The sequence below is a fragment of the Cydia splendana genome, chromosome 2 (assembly GCF_910591565.1).
Source record: "Cydia splendana chromosome 2, ilCydSple1.2, whole genome shotgun sequence".
Lineage (NCBI taxonomy): Eukaryota > Metazoa > Arthropoda > Insecta > Lepidoptera > Tortricidae > Cydia > Cydia splendana.
The window spans coordinates 11,414,197-11,436,916 of NC_085961.1; the positions used below are offsets into that span (position 1 = coordinate 11,414,197).

Genomic DNA, 22,720 nt, shown 5'->3' on the forward strand with positions numbered 1-22,720 from the left:
AATATTATTGTTTACCTTTTATAATAATGTAAAATTTAATAGGTCTACAGATTTACAATAAGTTGATAAACATTATACGGTTTACCATTAGTTGCTCTAGTCCAAAACGATTGATAAACGTTAACCATGCTTGTTAACTTTTTTTCAGACACAACGTACAGGTATTGAGTATTTTATTAAAAAGTCGTCCTTATTGGCAACCGGAGAAGTTGACATTTTGCCACAAAATTTGCTATTTTCTCATAAATCACTGTAATGGGCATTTATTCGACTCGCTCAGAACGAATTAGGTTTTTGAGCATCACGGTTAACGTGTTTTAAAACCTCCTGTTGCTACAATTTATGGAAAAACACACCTGCCTGTTATTGCTTTGAAACATTATTTTTCGAGCCATGCCCAGTAATTAAAACAGAAAAAAACTGCAGCAACATATCAGGAATTTTATTTTTATTTTTGTTCCGTGACTAAATTACCCAACTACATAGGAGGAAAAAATACCTACAAATATTTGAGTTGTATATAAGAGGTATGTTTTTGCTTAACAATTTCTATAATATGTTTTGTAATAGCGGTGAATAACATTGATGCAATCAGCATAGCTTGTGTACTAACTAAACAATTGTTGATCAGGCGGATTATATAGGTAAGTAAGTATATTCCAACAAAGCTTGTTAACACGGTAAAATGGCGGTTAAGGATTGTTCATTGTAGGCAACTGAAAGCAGAAGAATAATTGGGGGTATACATTTTAGGACAAAAAGACGACAAATTCTCTTATGATGATCTTCATCCAGCCCGCGCGCCAATCCGGCCCGCAGAAAGTAGCGGAGGCCTGGCTGTAAACCCTCAGGTCTTAAAATTTGAAGACCCCTGTTGGTAGACCTACCTACATATGTCTAAAACGTAGGTATACAATAAAGCTAGTATCGTCCCCTTTCGTCTTAAAATAAATAGCATTATTTTTTAATTTAGTTTAAAAGAAGTTACTGCCAAAATAAAGTCGGTTACATCTGTCCCTCTTTTTGAAAGTCGGGTTTAAATTTGAACTTAAGGGGCCCACAGATTACCAGTTCGCCGGACGATATCAGCCTGTCAGTTGTGCGGAGCTGTCAAATTTCGCGTTTAACTGACAGGCTGATATCGTCCGGCGAACTGGTAGTCAGTAGGCCCCATTAGTGTGTGGCGCCGGCAACGGTGCGGAACTCGAGCTTTGTGTATTTCGAGTCTCAGAGGAAAGAACCCAGAGAAACGCGCTCCACAAGAATAACAGTTTACTCTTTAAATAATAAAACTGAGCAATGTCACTGCCGTTTTGTTTAATAAATAATGTAACTATCGTTTGCCATGTTCAACTCCGTCACTGATATTATACAGTAGATTGACAGTTATGTTGTCCGTTTTTAGCAATGCAATGCTATACAACAATGCTTTCACCAGCGGAATGTAATCCTTAGAAGAAAACAAAATAGGAAACACAAAAAATATAAAAATAACAATTATAGCATAACAGATTTTCTTGTTTCGTGAGTAAGCACATCTGCAAAGGTTCGGTAAATCCAAATGAAATGAAGGGTATCCTAATTACGAGCAATCCTCGACAATGAGATACAGTCACGCGAACCCAGCACGCAAGACTTTTGTCAGAGAAGAAAACGAGAAGAAACGATTTGTTTTCTGAGATATTTAATAAAATTGATTTGACATGCTACTATTGCAGCAACGTTGGCTATGAGGGGTCCTTTTCACGGCAAAAGAAAATTTTTGGACAAACATGACAGTGAAACATTTCAAGAATTTTAACAACGTTTAATTATTAGTACGAGTAAGCAATAAGTATTGTTTTTTTTTTCTCCTTGAGTTGCATGAAACGGTTCCACAAAAATAATTGTAAGCGCTACTTACTGACGGCTCGATTCGGAAAATGAATTAGATTTCTACTAGACTTCAACAAGTTACGATACGGATAATTTAAAGATATTTTTAAGATAGATATGTCAAATTTGACGTTTCCGCGATTCTGGAGGTCCTCTTGAACGATTTCGACAAGTTATGACTTAGATATCCAAGTCACATCTAGGCGATATCTAATGTAGATCTAGTTGATCTCTTAATCGTCTCAAGATCTTGTGAGTATCTCGAAATCCGAATAGGCCTGTGAATATTAGGCCGATTCGTACGTACACCTGACATTTAAACGAAATCTGAATGATGTGTGATGTTAATTAACATTCGCATGGACATCTTGCTCTAACACATGTACGGACAAGTGCGAGCGAAATGAACCCGCGATTGATAACTAACTGGCATCATTCATATCGTTATGATATCAGGTGTACGTTGGAATTGACCTGTAGGTCTGAACTACGAAGTAAAATAAATGTATACAGTGTATGAAAAAGAAGTGAAAAATTAACTCTCTCAGATTGCGTCTCCGCTAATTGTTTGCTGCGGTGGGAGTAATTCTTATTTCCTACGACACAATGTTCATAGAAAGAAAAGTTCTATAGACAAGTTTTGCTCAGAGTTAATACGTTTAGTACATTGGTTCAAGGATAATTATATTGGATTGGTAATAACGAGTTAAGCGACAAAATCGAAAAAAAGTGATGATTGCAGATCGGTTCTAAACATGATGAACTATTTTCTCCGCTTAATTATTTTCTTATTGTAAGGCGTGGAATTAAGCGTAAACACATAATTTGTTAGAAGCTAGTATAGGTACCTAGTAGGTAGGAAAGATACAAACAAACATGTTGTTTCGAAAGAAACAACATGAATTTTTCGCCATTTTCATCTCTAGTACCTACATACTATAAAGACCGTTTATCCGAGTAAGGACCGATCAGTTCAGTATACTTAAGTATAAAGTATGTATAAATTTAGAAACAAGTACATAGGCCGTAAGAATTGAAGTAAACTATAATAAAAATTGCCATAAAAATGATGATGATGAAATGGATAATCATAAAAAGGAAACATAGCGTACAGTTGGAGCAATAAATTTTTAATTGACCGAACAGACAATGCTCAGTTCCTACGGCCGATTGGTTGGAAACGTCTTGATTTTATGTACAACCGTTTAGTTTATGGGTATTTCAATTTGATTAAATATAATTTTCTGGAGTGCGTTCTTAAACGTTCCTAAGATTTAGTTGTACATATTTGCACGATACGACAAAATGAAAGCACGATTAATAATATACGAGAAAAGTAATAAATAATATTTAAGTATAACGCATGTACGAGTAATGCGCCAATTTTAACTTTATTACCTGGAAAATAATGATACCTACTCATTTCAAAGTTCGTAAAATAAAAATGATGTTGGGATTGGGAAAAGGGAATTGAAATGACTACACACACATGTAGGTATACATTTTCATCGCTATATGTAGGTATTATGTTAATTTTATCGAAGTGAGTTCCTCGAAGTAAAAACGCGTAAAATATCTACAATGTTTACCTCCTAAACGCGGTTTAAGCACGTGTGCACGTGTGTGCACATGTGTGCACATGTGTGCACGTGTGTGCACGTGTGTGTACAACTGAACAAGCAATAAAACGTCAGAAACGCACTTTCTACTTTAATTATTTATGTTTCCTTTTGTACAAAGTGAGCAGCTGACCTGGATCCGTTTGGGGAGAAGTTTAGACATACCTAAGCATTTTGGAAATTGAACGTTACTTTACGGCTACTGACGCCTTGCAGTTGTGAAATTGTTTCGGTGCTCTACATAAAATGTGTATTTCTCGTACAATAATGTAAAATATCGTACAATAATATATTTTTCTCTAATATGCTCGGAAATGTTCGTCTTATTGTAGCAAAAATGGAAAGATCTTTAGTTATTTATGTCAAAATCAAATAATAAAAAAAAATATATTATTGTACTGTTTTAGCGGACGGGAAGTTCATTACTGTATTATTGTTTACCTACCTTTTAAAAATATGTTACAACTAGAAACACAATGCAAGCAGTCAATCACTAACACCTTGTAAAACAAAGGCCCCCGCCGCGTCTGTCTGTTTGTGTGTTTGTATGTTTGTTCGCGGTAAACTCAAAAACTACTGAACGGATTTTCATGCGGTTTTCACCTATCAGTAGAGTGATTCTTGAGGAAGGTTTAGGTGTATTTGTTAACCCGTGCGAAGCCGAAGCGGGTCCCTAGTTACCTATAAAGTATTATCCACATTGTTCGGTACAGCTATCATATTTAATTACAAAGTTGAAATGTTCAACAACTTGCTCGTTATGGATTTGCAAAGCCATAATTATGCAATTATATTTGACACTAATTTGGACTTAACATTAGATATGTTTTCAAATTACTCTGGCAAAATTACTCAGTTTGATATAAGGAATGTATTTTTAAACTTGAAACAATTCATATCCAATATTCAAGAAACAACGACTAGACATGAGGAAATTGTATCTCCATCCCATATTAATACCCCCATAAACTCTGACCCTGAATGCTTATTGCCTAGTGATCTTTTTCGTGACTAAAGATTATACGTTCAATATTTTTCATCAAAATATACAGAGCCTAAGATCTAAAATAAGCCAGATTGAAATTTTCACAGATACAACTAATATAGACGTCCTTTGTTTTATGGAAACCTTTTTAAAAGGCATTGAAGTAGCTTCCATAAAGATAGAGGGTTATAATTTGGGGTCATATTTTTGTAGATCTCTCAATTCAAGGGGTGGTGTCTGTATCTACCTGAAAAATAGCCTGAATTTCATAAATTTGCAGTGGATATCAGACATGTCCATTGAAATGCATCTGGAACTGTGTGGGGTATTTATACCTGAACTAAATTTTGTTGTAATAGCCGTCTACAGAGTTCCTGGTAGCGATTTTAAACTATTTATTGAAAATTTTGAATACCTTTTAAGCAAGTTACTCCTGCGTATTCGAAATCTGAAGCAAAAAAATGTTTATAACTGGAGACTTTAACATCAATATATTGAGTGATGATGGTCCATCAACTGAGTTCGTGTCGCTATTAGCAAAATTTAATGTTATCCCTACCATACATGAGCCCACTAGAATTACTCATTTATCACACACCTGTATCGATAATATTTTAACTAACCACCGTAAATGTGTTTCCAAAGTTATGAATAAGGGACCATCCGACCATACAGGACAAATCGATGAGATACCAATAAGTATAGCCTTTCAGGAAAAGTACTGGTATACGAATATCAGAAAGATTGATGACAATTTAGAGGTCTTCATTAAGTATATATCACAATTAAACTTTTATGAAGTCTATGAACAGAATGATGTGAATGATGCATATGTTTATAGACCTCTTTCAGTTAATCTACAACCTTTGTATACCCATTGAACAAGTTAGAAAAACATTTAAGAAGAGACCCAATTGGAAGACTCCTGGAATAATTAAATCTAGTAAAACCAAACGCAACATGTACCTATCCATTCAAAAATGTAGAAACACTTCAAATGTCCTAAGATATAAAAGGTACTGTAGAGTTTATAAAAGAACCGTATAAGTCCAGAATAATATCAAACGATAAGTATATAAAAAATAGTGTTAATAAAACCAAAGCCACATGGGAACTCATTCGGCAACATACATCACCTACGAACAGCATTCCCCCGACCGTAGAGAAACTAAATACAAAAGGCAATATCATAACGGATCCCTTACAAATAGCATTTAATACTTTTTTTACCAGCCATAATTTAGATAATTTACTGTGTCCCTCAGAATACAAATTAACATCAAATAAAGTATTAAGTAGTATGTTTATTGTACCGGTTGATGCTGATGAAATAAAGAAGATAGTCAATGCTATGAAAAACAAAAAAAAGCTCCGGTTACGATGGAATATCAATGCAGTTAATCAAATCATGTATTGGCTATATCATTAATCCTTTAGTTCATATAATAAATTTAATGTTAAGTACTAGTATATTTCCGGACGCTTTAAAGAAGGCACTTATTAAGCCACTTCACAAAAAGGGTGCCTTAGATGACGCAAATAATTTAGCGCTATTGCCATGTTTTTCAAAAATATTTGAAAAGGTAATTTTAAACCGGTTAAGTACGTATTTGAGTAGGATAAACATACTGGACCTAAACCAATTTGGTTTTCAAAAGCAGAAATCAACATCCTTAGCAGTTTCAAAATGTTCAATGACATATGGGATAAAGTAAATAGTAAAAAACCATGTGTATCATTGTTGCTGGATATGTCTAAGGCGTTTGACTGTGTAGTTTATGAAATTCTTTTGAAACAGTTGGATAATATCGGAATAAGAGGACATGTTCTACAGTTATTTGAAAGTTATCTGACGAATAGGCAGCAAGCAACAATGGTTGTTAGTTATAATAAGGAACAGAAAACTTTGGGCAGCATACAATCGGCGTTTGAAACTATTAAAGTCGGGGTTCCACAAGGTAGCGTCTTAGGACCTACACTGTTTCTGATATACTTTAACGAGCTCCCAAAAGTTATTAATTAATTATGTGTTTTGTTTGCAAACGACGCAACAATACTGTATTCAGGTGGAAATCAAACACTGAGCAATTGGAACAAAATATTAATAACACCCTTCACAAAGTGATCAAATGGCTTGAAACTCTAAATCTAAAAGTTAACCTAACCAAAACAAAAATTATTCGTTTCAGAAACTATAAAACACCTTCTCTATGTTTGAATGTTGCAGAAAATGTGACTTTGATTGAAGAAGTAAATATTTCTTGGCATTACTATAGACACTTTTTTGAATTGGAAGGCGCATATTACTAAAATAAATAAGTTAATTTCCAGCCAGTGTTATGCCCTGTCAATACTCTCAGGAACTTGCTCCGAGGATTTTGTCAAAAAGTCTTATTATGGTAATGTGTTTTCGCTGCTAACATACGGTATCATTTTCTGGGGGAACTCGGTAGACATCCAGAGTACATTTATCCTCCAAAAACGATGCTTACGTACCCTTCACAAAGTGATCAAATGGCTTGAAACTCTAAATCTAAAAGTTAACCTAACCAAAACAAAACTTATTCGTTTCAGAAACTATAAAACACCTTCTCTATGTTTGAATGTTGCAGAAAATGGGACTTTGATTGAAGAAGTAAATAGTATATCTTTTCTTGGCATTACTACAGACACTTTTTTGAATTGGAAGGCGCATATTACTAAAATAAATAAGTTAATTTCCAGCCAGTGTTATGCCCTGTCAATATTCTCAGGAACTTGCTCCGAGGATTTTGTCAAAAAGTCTTATTATGGTAATGTGTTTTCGCTGCTAACATACGGTATCATTTTCTGGGGGAACTCGGTAGACATCCAGAGTACATTTATCCTCCAAAAACGATGCTTACGTACAATATATCGCATGCATACTGAACAATCCTTACGTAATGTGTTTAGAGAAAAGCGGTTTTTTACTCTTACTGGAATATACATTTTAGAACTCTGCCTCTTTGTAAAAAATAATGACGCCTATTTTAGGGAAAAATCCTCGCAGAGAGATAATCTCAGAGAGCAGTACACATTTAATCTTGTATGTCCAAAATCAAACAACTCAATGTTTTACAGAAGTACATTCAATACTGCAATACGAGTTTTTAACGCCCTGCCATTTGAAATAAAAATGTTAGAGGGAAATCGTTTTAAATTTAAATTAAAAAACTGGTTAATTGAAAATGTATTTTACAATCTAAATGAGTTTTTCTGGAATCACCAGTTTGTTAAGTATAAGTTAGTCAGTAAGCTAGTATAGTTAGTAGTTTTAAGATCATATTGTATGCTCGAAATGGGCAACTGTTGATTCGATATCTCCTGTATATGTCATCTTATGTACACAGTTTACAATAAATAAATACTTTACTTTACTTTACTTTACTTTACTTTGCTATCCTTTCAAGCTCTAGAATAGAGTGAGATAGAGAGACATGACCTTATACGTCTCGTTCTCGCAGGAATAATGCATAGTCAAATGCCTAATCAAAGACTATACAACTATTTTTTTATAATAATAATATTACAAATACAAGTAGGTACCTAAAATTTAAACTTAAAAAAAAACCGGCCAAGAACATGTCGGGCTATGCTCAGTGTAGGGTTCCGGAGTTACCCTTCCGTCACAATAGGGCCCTTCCCCTTCCTTCTGTTACTATGAAGGGGAGACTTTTTGCGATAACTCAAAAACGACTAAACTGATCATGTTCGCTATAGTTTTCATTTAATGTCTTACTTAAGCTCTATATTTATGATTTTTTTATTTTATTTTTTAACCCTTGGTTCAAAAGCTAGAGGGGTGGGGGGCACATTTTTTTTTCTTTCGGAACGATTATTTCCGAGAATATTCACTTTATCAAAAAATGTTTGTTGAAGACCCCTATTCATTTTCTTCATTTTGACCTATCCAACGATACACAACACTGTAGGGTTGAAGCAAAAAAAAATAAACTCCCACTTTACGTGCAGGTACCTAGTGACCGTAAAAAAAATTTTGTTTTTGCATTTTATTGTTCAACTTTGTCGGATTTATTGATTTATATATCCATGCCAAATTGAAGCTTTCTAGCATTAACGATCACGGAGAAACGCCTCGGACAGACAGACAGACAGACGGACGGACATGGCATGGCATGTTCCTAGTTGACTACGGAGTACGGAACCCTAAAAAGAGTGTGTGTGTCAGCTCCAACGCACGACTGGGGTTTACCTACTCTTTCAAACGATTATAAAATACAAAATAAAATTTAAGATGAAAAAAATTTACAGTTGTTGTTGACATTGAATAAGTAAAGTGTTTCCATACATCCGTTGCTAGGGTATGCGCAAAATAATTTGCTCACGAAACATAACGTAGCCTGTAACGTGTTGACATGTGACATTTGATTTTACTCCCATAAATATTCATAGCCCGAGCTTCTAATATAAAAATCGACTCTTAAGGAGTAAACTCTAATAAATATTTCATTTGATTGATTATGGGCTTCGAAGTATCAGACGATCTCCAATAAATTTCTTCAGCTTGAGTTAGGTAGCTTAAGATTGTAACGTATCGGTCCCGAGGCATGGGTTCTCGATGCATCATATCGTGATGGATGGAGACACTGCTTCAATTCCCATAATCCCCCTTTTTACGCAAAACATTTTAAAAGTATAATTTCAATACGTACTCGGATAAATACATACGCGTATAATTCATTCTTTATCCAATTTCCACTACATGCTTATATTTAGATAATTGTTTTGATAAGGTCACTATAATTGCTTTATTAGTAAGTACAAAACATTACAAGCATTATAACGAATATATAGATAAAATCGTGCAAGTGCGAGTCGGACTCGCGCACGAAGGGTTCCGTACCATATAAAAAAAAAAAACAAAAAAAAAAGCAAAAAAAAAAACGGTCACCCATCCAAGTACTGACCACTCCCGACGTTGCTTAACTTTGGTCAAAAATCACGTTTGTTGTATGGGAGCCCCATTTAAATCTTTATTTTATTCTGTTTTTAGTATTTGTTGTTATAGCGGCAACAGAAATACATCATCTGTGAAAATTTCAACTGTCTAGCTATCACGGTTCGTGAGATACAGCCTGGTGACAGACGGACGGACGGACGGACGGACGGACGGACAGCGAAGTCTTAGTAATAGGGTCCCGTTTTACCCTTTGGGTACGGAACCCTAAAAATGGTACATTTGTAATTTTATTTTATATAGATCAATATCCATATCCAGGTTAAGTACCTAATCATTACATTTACTACACAAGTTGACATATTTTAAAGTAACCAACTTCAAAATGAAGAAGGTTCTAAATTCGTCAGGAACATTTATATGTACTGTAACGTACAAACCCGTTTTTAAACAAAACTCGTTTTCCCTAATTAAAACTAGTTTCCGTAAAGCCATCCACAAAGTACCTAAGTCTATCATTCCTTTCACTAGTAAATTAGGTACTTACATACATTATAGAATTATAAAGTTCGCAGTGACTCCAACTCATCACCCGTATTATTGCAGAGAGCGGGCCGCGTTTCATCCTATAATTAAATGGCCGGCAGTGTGGTCACCCTTGTCACTTGTAGAGTGACCACATGATGCGGGTCCGTTTGGGACCTAGCCCATTTAATTTCGCATACTCTAGTTCTATAGGAGACAGGATTATGTTACTTAAACTGGAATATGCAAAACAAAATCTAAAGAAAACTTGTTTACAATTAGGAGAGATTCCACTTAGATAAAATTTCAAAAATAAATAATTCAGATTAACTTGGGTTATCGGGTTGGGGGTATATCGGGTTGGGGGTCTAAGGCCTGACCGTAGTACTATACATTTTTATATTATCGTATCTACTTGTGACAGTACGCGTCGCCGACGTCAGTGTTGCTATTCTTAAGAGATAATATTCAATACCATACCTTGTTAAATTTGTGTATTTAAAAAAAAAATGTATTTCATAAAGATATTTAACGTTATTTAAATGAAGTATGTAAGTATTTAAGTCGTACATATCTAAGCCTTACGGACGCTAGAGGATATGTATATATAACTATATGATATGATATACAGGGTGTCCCTAGCCATTGGACAAAGCCGAAATGTACATATGCATTAGGATATTTAGAACCAGTATACAAAGTATCATAACAATCGGTGTAGCGGTTACGAAGAAATTAACAAATTACGATTTTTTTTACTTTGGAGCAACCTGTATGTGTTAGTAGCTCCTGAGGTAATAAATAGTATGAAACCTACTTCGACCGTTTTGATTATCTTTTTTATTTATGACATTACTAAGATTCTGACTTGTGACAAATGTCATCATTGCCGCACATTTTGAAACAAATTGTCAAAAACACTGCCAATGATTAATACAGTATGTTTCTTTTTGTTGTCGATTATTGGAAATAACTTTTGTTTGATATTTTATTTTTTTATCTTTTGTTCTAATTAAAAAAATATTACCATTTCTGAGAAGTAACCCTACGTGGGATTTCAGGGTTTGTCCAATGGCTAAGGTCACGTTGTATATATCATATCATATCAAAAACGTGAATGTGGAATGAAGCCAATTTTAATATGCGTGGTTGTACTTACTTTTTAACTCCGATAAATAAATATAAAACTTAAATTAAAGCACAAATAAAAACAAAATGTTTCATGGTTATAGTGACGGCCCCAGGATTTGTTTAATAGGTAGTGCTAGATCTGAATCGCCCCTTTCGTTCAATCTCTGGCACGGCTATAGGGCCACCCCTTGTATACTTTTTCGACAAGTCAAATCTCGAGCTGGGTGCCAAATTCGTTAGGTAGGTGTGACGATTACACAATAAACAGTACGACGCAACTACCCACTAGCTTCACTCCGTGGAGAAGTGTCATGGCGAGTGGGTGGCTGGCGGAGTGCACAAGTGATAACAGTTGTTTCATTTGATCACCCAGTACACAACGGAGCTTGGACGTCACAGATGGCGACGAGGGTAAAATATTACAAAAAATTACGGAAAGGAAAGGTAACGGTGGCGGAAAAAAAAAACAAATCTAAGGTATGGAAATCCTAAACTAATAGCTACCGTATTTGTCCATTTCCTCCCGAGCTGCCGATTGTATTCAGGTAATACAACATTTTGGGTGAGGTGATATTCTGTGTAACGAGTGACGTACGGTTGTACATAATACGAAAATATTAAAACTGCAACGATTTTGTTAGGCGGTACTTACGTAAGTAGGTTATGAAATTCCAAACTCACGTAAGAGGAGTATTAAAGAAACTAATGCAGAATTTAAATATTACTGTAAAAACGTAGATCTAGTACCTATACCTAATTTTATAGTTTTGTTTACAATCAATGTTAATAAAAACAATTATGTATATGCACAGTTGATTTTGTCGACTGTTTACATAAGAACAGTGGTTAACTTTACAACTATTATTGAGTAAATAATTGATGGTACGTAGCTCGGGAGGAATGTTTACTAAGCAAAGAAGAAATATACGCGTGCTTATTACACTAACTCTTTGACAATGGCTACTGTGCGTGAGCCTGGTTACCAAATGTAAATCCAAAAGTGTAATCAATGCAAGATAGATGAATAATTGGGGTCACTACAAAAAATAATGTACTCATGTTACATTATTCCTATGATGTGGCACCGACGTATTAGCCATGAATTTTTCCATGAAATGACAGAAACGAATATGCCGATGGTTTGCGTGTTACAAATACAGATGGTACATGGGTTATTTTCTGACTCAAAATCGTATATTAGAATTCATATGATATAAAGGGTAAATAATCAAACTACCTTCGCGGAAATCATGATTATTATGAGTTGTGTATTTACCGTTCATACTTAAAATATACCGACCTACTTAGTCGTGTAATTAAATACTAAGATATTTTTAAATGAGGGAACATATAGAGAAACCTGCATATCAAGTCGGTATAGTTGTATACATTTTATTGATCGTATGTCCTAAGAGAAATATTGTTCGGCTAAAATAACCAGGTATAATCAATTGAAATGCTATTTATAGCACGATATGGGTATGAATAGATGTTAACTTGGTGTCGACTTAACATGTATTTATATATACATAGGTATATGCAGTTTATGATAATAAACAATGCTAGCAGGTAACGGACCAGTTAAATTATCAAGGACCGTTACGATGTCAAGTGAGTCAAGAACTATAGATAGCGTACTTAGACTGATGAATGCCAAGGGCTTTGTTATTGTTTTACTGTAGGAGTAGACACGTAAACTCAGCATCAAATGAATTGAGTAGTAAGTCGGACTAACAAGGAAAATAAATTGCAAGAAGTAAACTGTACATCACATCTATGCTGCAGTTGGTATAAGTAATATTATTTTACTTATGCTTACCTCAAGTGTTTTGTTCCTTTGGCCTGACAAGGGTTCATCATTCCTTTACGCCATACTTAGTAGAGTGCTGTTATATTAGTATTTCGTACATTTTCGTAAATTCGTCATCCTACAATGCTGTTTTGCTAATAAGCTAATCTTACAAGATTTTTTAACGTAGATTTCATGAACGCTCGATATTGGTTTGGTCTGACATTGCTTTTTAGTTAGTGTAGCCACCGTTGGCGCTAGTAGTATATACAGCTGTAATGCTCAGCCAAGATATGGTCGGACCGGATCGATACAGCGATTTAGAGCACGATGCTTGTTTTTGTATTAATTAATCTTAATTGTAAATAGTCGTTATGTTGTATCTTCTTGCTGTGTAACTTTTTTCTTATTTAACTAACTGTTTACTGTATGTTATTTCTGTCTTTTTTCTTCTTGTCTGTTACCTTCCGTGATTCTTCTCACTTGATGGTCTCATCGGAAGATCAGCGCTGGAAGCCACCAGCAACATGCTGAGATGGGGCCATTTCGTGGCACTTTAATCTTATTTTGTGTTTTCTTTTATACTATGTACTGTTCCGATTGTTTGTGCTTACGAATAAATCTATTCTATTCTATTCTATTCTATTCTAATAATTAGTAGGTTGAAACGTTCAACTGGTACTAGCAAAACAAAAGAAATGATAAGCGAAATCATAACACTTACCTACGATACAAACAGAGAATAATTAGTTAGTTGAATGTTCAACTGGTACTAACAAACCAAAAGAGTCAAATGTACCTAGTAACTAGTCTAGTAGACGCGATAGTGGTGGTTGGTACTAACGATAGGACCTTTTGTTATAGGTCGTCCAAATTAGTACAACATAGTACTTAAAAGTAAACTGACGCGATATAGTGTTGGTTGGTACTAACGATAGTATCTTGTTTTAGGTCATTCAAAATGTCCTAGATACCACCATTAGACGGATTCTTTAGCCCACCAAAACTTAATAGGGAGGCAAAATAGTCATAAACTGACATTATGTTAGTATAGAGTGACCTCCTATTATGTAATGTATTTAATGAATTCGAAATTATATAATAAGCAGTTTAGTGCCTCTGCCTACTGTTCCAGTTAACTTAAGGCGTAGGTATAGATGGATGGCCTCGGGAATAGGCATATCTACTAATGTAGATTCAGAGTAGATTTCAATAATAAAAAAAAAAAAATACGCCAGTTGGAAACATTTTCTGTAAAGTATTACAATTTAACCTTCTTCTAACCTATACCCGTATCATAAATTAACTGCATTTTGCAGATGTTCGTATGGGTAAGAACCGAATGTATCAGCTTACATAAAAACGGACAAAGTATATATAAAAATATATTATACGACGACTTAGACGGTATTCCGGTTAAAGATTGTTGTAGCAATCCTGTTGGAACAGTTAGAAGACAGGTTAAATTATAGTTTAAGAGAAACAAGCAGGTGACCAGGATAAGAGTAATAATGCATTCTGCGTAAGTAGCCGTGTAAATTGTGGAACACAGAGGCATGCCTAAACTGCCCAAATAAAACCTATAAATAGATGAGGATATACAATTCTTCAAAATCGTATATGACCCAGATTTCATATAATAAATCCCAATTCCAATCTATTTTAGAGCCGGAATACATGATTCTATAGAATAATAATCAGGGCAAAGCTCAATTACAAACCCAAGTATACAACAGGTACGTAAATAGACGCTGGGCCTGTCATAATACATCATGTCATGTAGTACCTAAAGTCAATGCTGTAAAAACTGAAGTGGCGATGCGGGGAGCCTTACACGGTGAGGAAGCACTGCTTACTTAACTAAACTACGAAACTATACCCAAGGCAACCATGACTAAGGTACTAACAGAAAAAACTCTAGTGACCAGCAGTTAACCTAATGTCTTGTAAATAGACATACGACTTTTGTCGGTTAACAGTGTAGATGACGAAGTCCCTTTTTAACTACCTAGGTAGTAGGTACACCTACTCAGATGAAGATGAGTGATGTGTGTGATGTGATGACTAATTATAATTAAGTGTAATTAAAAAGGCACTTTACCGGAAAATATATTTCCTTATTTCAGTCACATGCATAAACTTACAATAATTAAGGATGCCAAAACTCTTAGGTATGCGGTTGAGACAATACATACATTAGAAATTATACATTGTCTCAGAACCGATACATTAAATCAAAACAGAAACAAATAACTAAATACTGTGTGTAGGTACCTACACATTATAAAATAAAAACAATAAGTATTCGAATTAACCGTGATTTTGATCGCTCTCAATGACAGTTTGCCTGATGTTTAATTTGTTGAGGCTAACTAATTAAGTAAAACTAGTAGATTAAAGTTGTAGCTTGAACCACTTTATTGATCTACCCAAGAGTACACATTTATTGTACTAATTGAGCACTAAGACTCAAAAGACCAAAAGCCTAGGTCTTATCATTTAGAAACGTTAAACGTAACGATAAAATGGTAAAGTACTCGTACCTAAACATTCGAACTGTACTCTGGTGTACTCAGTATTTCATGGGATCATGGTTAGAATAATGTAATAATCCATTGGTTCGTTGGAAGATGTTTATTGAAGTCAAATGACATACTTACCAATGGCAGGATAGGAAGCAGACATACAAGGTGTATACCTATGTTTCAGGTTTATAAAATATGTTGCAAGTAATTGAAATAAACCGAAGAAAAAGTGTATAAGTACAAATAATAATATTTATGCGATAGTCTGACAGTAATTATTGTGGAAATAATAATACAATACTTGGATATATTTGGATTAATTGATGTCAAGATTATATTATTCAAGTATTATAATTAAAGAACGATAATTAGATATGTATGCAATGCAATTAATAATAATAATGGCCAAATAGGCAGGTAAATCTTAGTAGGTACCTAACAAATTAATAATATATAAATCTATTTATATAGATTATTGTTCGCTTAACCTATTCACAAGTAAAATCATACTTGACGTGGTACCTCTACAACATTCCTACTTTATTTGACCTTAGATTATCTACAAGTATTTTAAATTGCATTATATATATTAACATCATACAAGACAAGTAAAACTGAGTCAATCAGTTATTGCCAATAAGTAACTAATGTCCAAGACGCTTGGCAAGCTTACAATGTTATTGTACTTAAATCATGAAATAGGTATTAATTAGTAAAATATTATATTGTATGCTAATGGAAATACCTGGAAATGTGTAAGCATCAAAAGGAAAATGTAGTAATTAAGGCGTTTAAAGTAAATCTTTGAGTTATAAGCAATTGAATAAAAAACTCAAAACTGCAAATAGGAGAAGGAGAGGGACTGACACCTAAGAAGAAATTGTAAAAGTAAAATAATAGATTTAAAGGCTTGCTAGTGTTGGAAAATATTTATTATTTCACTGTTGTAAAATGAATACATCCACACCTCGCCGAGTTTCTTACGCCGGTTCTTCTCGGGTCTGAGGTTAACCTTTCCGAACCGGTGGTAGTATACCTAGATTGGAAAAATAAATTAACCTAGCGAGTATAAGATAATACGATAAACTGAACTATTGTTGCATGATAAATATATAAAGTAAAATAAATAAATCGTTATAAAAAGGGAGAGATGTGACGATTACACAATAAACAGTACGACGCAACTACCCACTAGCTTCACTCCGTGGAGAAGTGTCATGGCGAGTGGGTGGCTGGCGGAGTGCACAAGTGATAACAGTTGTTTCATTTGATCACCCAGTACACAACGGAGCTTGGACGTCACAGTAGGTAATCGAATATGCTGAAGGATAAAAATAAATTCAAAAGTGGCTTTCCTAGTTTTTACTAGCAAATGATTTAAATGCGTAAGCAAGATTTGCTACGAAATAACAATTTATTTAAAACAGTAAATTAAGTGTAACTAAATTAAGTCATATTGTATTTATATTTATCTATGTACGCCCTTGTACTTTATTTATGTTCAATCTGATGTACCTTTATTCCTCTCTTCAGTACAATAAAGTGTTACTTACTTACTTAAGTTAAGTGTAAGAAGTACTTAAGATATTATGAATTGTTACGAAAAAGTAGCCATGTAATATCTACTCGTAACTGTACTAATTATAATCATTTCAATTGAACAATAAAACCGCAAAACAAATATCACTTATTGAAACCGGAACACGATATCGATACTCCGACATTTGAAATTGGTGAATTAATTGCCAGTTGGCAGAACAATTGGGGCCGAATTATGTTTAAACAAATTATACGCAGTAAGAATATTGAGATTTGACATTCATATTGGAAATGAAGTACACTATAGTGATTTTATATTAATTTTATTGACAACAAATTCACTTACAAGTTCCGTATGTACATTCGCCATCAGATATATCGGAGCGGCCAAGGTGCTCACAAATATCTGAACGAGTACTCTAAAACATTGACAATAGAGGCGTGTTCAAATATTTGCGAGCACTTTGGCCGCTCCGATATATCTGATAGCGACTGTACACCCGCAAAGTTGCATGGCCACTTTATGAAGAAATTCATTAATAATGTGCTCGTGAAATTTTGCAGCTTGGTGTACCTACATTTGTACGTATGGACGTACTATAATGATAATTTCAAAAAGGTATGTACAGGTTTTTTCACCACACCAGCTGGTAAAGGCTCTCTTGATTGTTCAAAAACTAATGAGAAAGTTGCATTTTATCCACATGTGTTTTAAAGTTAACCTTACCGTCCATTTTTGGGAATAGTACATTATTACAGAGGCCGGGACAAAAGGGGTTGCCGGCCGAAGACATATAGACGGCCGAGCGAAGCGAGGCCGCATAGGTCTGAGGCGGGCAATCCCATATTCCCGCCCAGGTATGTATAGTGCTTTTCTCAAACATGCAATGAAATAAATAAAATAAAAAATCCACGAAACCCGAGTTTTATTTATAGAAAAAACTAAAAGTAAACTACACCCAAAATATAACCAACAAGTACCTATATCATTATCACGCGTATGTTTTACACGAGTCGTGTATTTTTACTACCCGTATATTTTCATGTATCTTTGATTTTTTCGCCTTGTATCCGTCTGACTGTCGTTTTCGTCACATAAGTTTACATAGTCTTTCATGTTGATATCCTGTTTCACATACATCGTTGCTTTATGCATGGAGTAAATAAGTATAATTTCCACAGTGTTGACGAGTTTGTAGTTACATTCATTTAAAATATGCCACAAAACTGTTTCTAATAAACTGTAAGCCATTTTTCTTAGTTTCTCAAATAATTAAATTGCCATAAGCAACCATATACATACTTCGTCTTTGACTTGGCGGCAGAGGCAGCAAGTTATTAAAATCAATTCTGCTTACGCTGCCAATTCCAACACCTACGATTACAATTAATATTAATTTCATTATTTCGTCGGAACTCATATTAAAGTCAAAAAATCAACAACGCACCATAAATCCAATAAAACAGAATGAATATTTTTCAACTTTACCTCCATAACAATTTAAAAAATATAACTACGCGTGTTTGAGTAGACCTTTTTACCGCTAACGTTTAGATGAAATATTTTAAATGTGTTTATTTGTGTAGTTAAATTTATAATTTAAAATTCTAAAATTATTGAATGTATTATTTATTAAGTTCATGTTGATTTTATACAAATAAAACTGCAAATGACAGCAAACATTGTTTTTTGTTTATTTTTTTATAGGCGTAGTGTCATTACGAACCATAAAGCAAATACTGCCTCTAGTTTTTTTTAATGGATGAATGCCACGATGCTGTGTCACAAATATCTGTGAAATGAAAATTAAAAAAGAGGACTTTGCCGGCCTAGGCCTGCAAGATGTGTATGAAATTCCATTAACGACCTTTTGTCCTAGCCGCACCTGAAACGTCATACTTCGCAGCCTATTATAAGGAACATAACATCAATATTTCATTGCATGTTTGAGAAAAAATAATTTGTGTCAGGTACTTATGGGGTCTCTATTGGTTCCCATACTTTTTTTGTTCCGATTTTTTCAGTCCATAGCGTTTTCCATCATAATTTTTATTATTAGTCATATTGTCAATAGTCATAAATTTTAACAAAATAAATCGCAGTTCCGATTTTTGCAGGTCATTATTATTGTTAGTCATAAAATTTGTTACTCATAATATTTGAAGTCCAGAAGGTATACCATTACATAATGTTAAAGGCAACAAACTTGCTTACAATAATCGTTGTAAGGTCTTTTATCGCAGGTTATAATGATAAGTAGGGGCTCTATTGCATTCCCTAAATTTTATGTTCCGATTTTTTTAGACCATAACGTTTTCCATCATAATTTTTATTAGTCATATTGTCAATAGTTATTGTAGGGTATGCTTGTAACTAAGATTAGGGTAGTTTTAAGTTCTTATCAATAAACAGTTAGCTTCCGACTGCAGACTTTCATTGACGTTGTATTGGCGACGACTCGGGAATTTAACCGTTTTAGATAGCAAATATTTTAAAATCAGTGATAAATATCGATACGCGGAGTCAAAATGCCGATCGGTAAAGTGGAACCTTTCGATTTACAGTCGAAGCAGTGGTTAAATTATATACGCCGCGTAAAGCAATTTATATTACTCAACGAAATCAAAACAGAATTGAAAGTGGCAACGTTAATAACATTAGTCGGTGAACCCACATATAATTTAATGTGTGATCTGTGCGCGCCTGCTAATCCGGAGGACAAAACGTTTGCGGAGTTGGAACAATTAATGACAAATCATCTTGAGCCCAAGCGGTCGGTTATCGCCGAACGCCATGTTTTTAGATTACGTAGACAACGAGTGGGCGAATCGTTATCGGATTATTTACAAAATTTAAAACATTTAGCTGTAACCTGTGTTTTTGGTACTACATTAGAGGAAAACTTAAGAGATCAGTTTGTGTCCGGATTGGCGAGTGATGATATGAGATCGCGGTTATTCGCGGAAACCAATATCACATACAAAAAGGCGGTGGAGCTAGCTCTGGCGTTAGAGGCGGCTGAGAAACATGCGGAGGCGAGTGCTAGTGGTGTGCGCGGGGGCATGAGTGCGAGTGCAGGCGGTGCGAGTGGCAGCGGCGCGAGCGCGAGCACCGGCGGCGCGCCCGCTGGCGGGCTCGGCGGCGGCGGCGCGGCGGGCGAGGGCCTGCACGCCGTGCGGGGAGCGCGGCCCGGCGCGCCCGCGACGGCGGCGTCGGCGGCAGCGGCGGCGGCTTGTTGGCGATGTGGTAAACAACACCGACCAGATAAGTGCCGTTTTAAACAATATAATTGTGATAAGTGTCAACGTAAAGGACACCTGAAAAGTATGTGTAAGTTGCCTGATAATAAGGGGCAAAATAGGAGACATTTTTTTATGGAGGAGGAGTCGGAGGAGTCCGATAGTGATTTTTATCACATCCGGGTGTGCGCGGAAGGAGAAAAACCATTTTTTGTAGACGTTACAATTGACAGTTCGGTGATTAAGTTTGAAGTGGACACTGGTGCTCGAATTTCTGCCATCAATGAAGTGGATTATTTACGTTATTTCCCGGATTATCCTTTGTTTAATGATGATATTAAACTTAATGCATATGCAGGCTCGGTGATCAAATCGGTGGGCTATATTGTATTAACTGCATCTATAAATAATGTTACGGAAAGAGATTTAAAGTTGTATGTTATTAAAAATGGTAGCCGCCCAATACTAGGTAGATCGTGGATTCGTCGTTTCAATATTAAGTACTTTGACATACACAATATTGAGACAGACGAGGATAATGTTGTTCAGAATCGATTTGTCAACGAGTTAACTCGAGAATTTCCACAAGTGTTTACAGATGGTTTAGGAAAGTGTAAAAAGTCCATTCGATTACAACTCGCAGATAATGAACCGGTTTTCATACGCGCTCGGCCCGTGCCGCTCGCGCTGCGCGCGGCCGTCGAGAGGGAGATCGCGCGAATGGAGCAGGAAGGTTCTATATACCCGGTAGATCAGTCAGACTATGGTACTCCTATAGTACCCGTGATTAAACCATCGGGAGAAATTAGGATCTGTGGGGATTATAAAACCACCATCAACCCAAAACTCAAAAGGGACTATTATCCCCTCCCCCGTATTGATGAGTTGTTCGCAGCTTTAAGCGGGGGACAAGAATATTCAAAAATAGATCTGACTAGAGCCTATATGCAGGTACCGTTGGAAGAAAAATCTCAGGCGGCGACGGCAATATCTACTCATATTGGAACGTATGTTTATAAAAGAACTCCGTACGGGTTGAGTTGCGTGCCTGAAAAATTCCAGAAAATTATGGAAGAAACGTTGCGAGGTTTACCAAATACGGTAGTGTTTTTAGATGATATTTGTGTTACAGGCAAGGATAGAGAGACACATATTAAAAATCTGCGAGCGGTAATCGAAAGACTGGCCGAAATGGGTCTAACTGTAAAAATTGATAAATGTAAATTCTTACAAAAAAGTGTTTCATATCTTGGATTTGTGATCGACCGACACGGGTTGCATCCCGATGAGTCAAAAATAGTAGCTATTTCAAATGCGCCGCGACCGGGCAATGTTACTCAATTAAAAGCGTTTTTGGGACTGGTTAACTATTATGGTAAATTTTTGCCTAATTTAAGCACTCTATTACATCCTCTATACAATTTATTAAAAAAAGAGGTCACGTGGGAGTGGAATGAAAGTTGTGAAATTTCGTTTAACAAAATAAAATCATTATTAAGTAGCGACAAAGTTTTAACACATTATGACCCAAAGTTGCCCTTAATTTTATCGGTAGACAGTAGTGCTTATGGCATTGGGGCGATTTTAACACACAAGTTTGCCGACGGTACCGAAATGCCAATCAGCTGTGCTTCGAGAACGCTGACAGATGCCGAAAAAAATTATAGTCAGCTAGACAAAGAAGCACTAGCAATTTTTTATGGAGTACAAAAACATCACCAATATTTATTTGGTAGGCAATTCATACTGAAAACGGACCATAAGCCTTTGACTTATATTTTTGGGCCAAAAGGGGGTATTCCTCAAACGGCAGCAAGCAGGCTGCAGCGATGGGCGGCAAAGTTGGCTGCATATGAATTTCAAATTGAGTACGTCACTTCAAAAAATAACGTGACCGCAGACGCACTCTCGCGCTTGCCGTTACAGGGTAAGTCACAGAGGGTAAGGGAGGAAGACGATTGTCACTATTTATTTTTTACGGATGAGACTTTACCGATAAGTTTTAAAGAAGTAGCAATAGAAACGAAGAAAGATTCGATACTTAGTAAAGTGGTAGGTTTTATTTTGTTCGGTTGGCCAGAACGATGTGACGATGAACAGGTGAAACCATTTTATTTTAGAAGAGCAGACTTAAATTTACAACATGGGTGCATTGTTTATAAATATAGAATAGTTATTCCACCGAAATACCAAAAAAAATTGTTGTCGGAAATTCATGAAGGCCATTTAGGAGTAGTTAAAATGAAATCGATCGCGCGTAATTATGTTTACTGGCCATCCATTGATAAAGATATCGAAACAATAGCCAAGGAATGTGACGCGTGTTGCAGTGTGCGCGACGCCCCCCCGCGGGCCAGCCTACACCCCTGGGAGTTCCCCGACACGGTGTGGCAGCGTTTGCATGCGGATTTCGCACAATTTAATGGAAAGTATTATATTGTGTTAGTAGACGCGCATTCTAAGTGGTTGGAGGCGGAAGAGATCCGTAGTACGTCAGCAAAAGATACAATAACGTTCCTAAGATCCCTTTTTGCGAGATTTGGTCTTCCACGA

At 35.5% G+C, this 22,720-nt stretch overlaps 1 protein-coding gene and 1 long non-coding RNA gene across 2 annotated transcripts in view; one reads left to right on the forward strand and one right to left on the reverse strand.

Annotated features, from left to right (window-relative positions):
- Nucleotides 1-22,720, reverse strand: part of LOC134804118 (uncharacterized) — an 805,015-nt gene that overhangs the window by 127,941 nt on the left and 654,354 nt on the right. The window lies entirely within an intron of this gene.
- The window catches only part of LOC134804074 (ras-related protein Rab-18-B), a 175,689-nt gene continuing 168,778 nt past the window's right edge, over nucleotides 15,810-22,720 (forward strand). The window contains exon 1 of the mRNA XM_063776987.1: nucleotides 15,810-15,815. The gene's annotated coding sequence lies outside the window, so the exon portion shown is untranslated. The remainder of the gene's footprint in view (nucleotides 15,816-22,720) is intronic.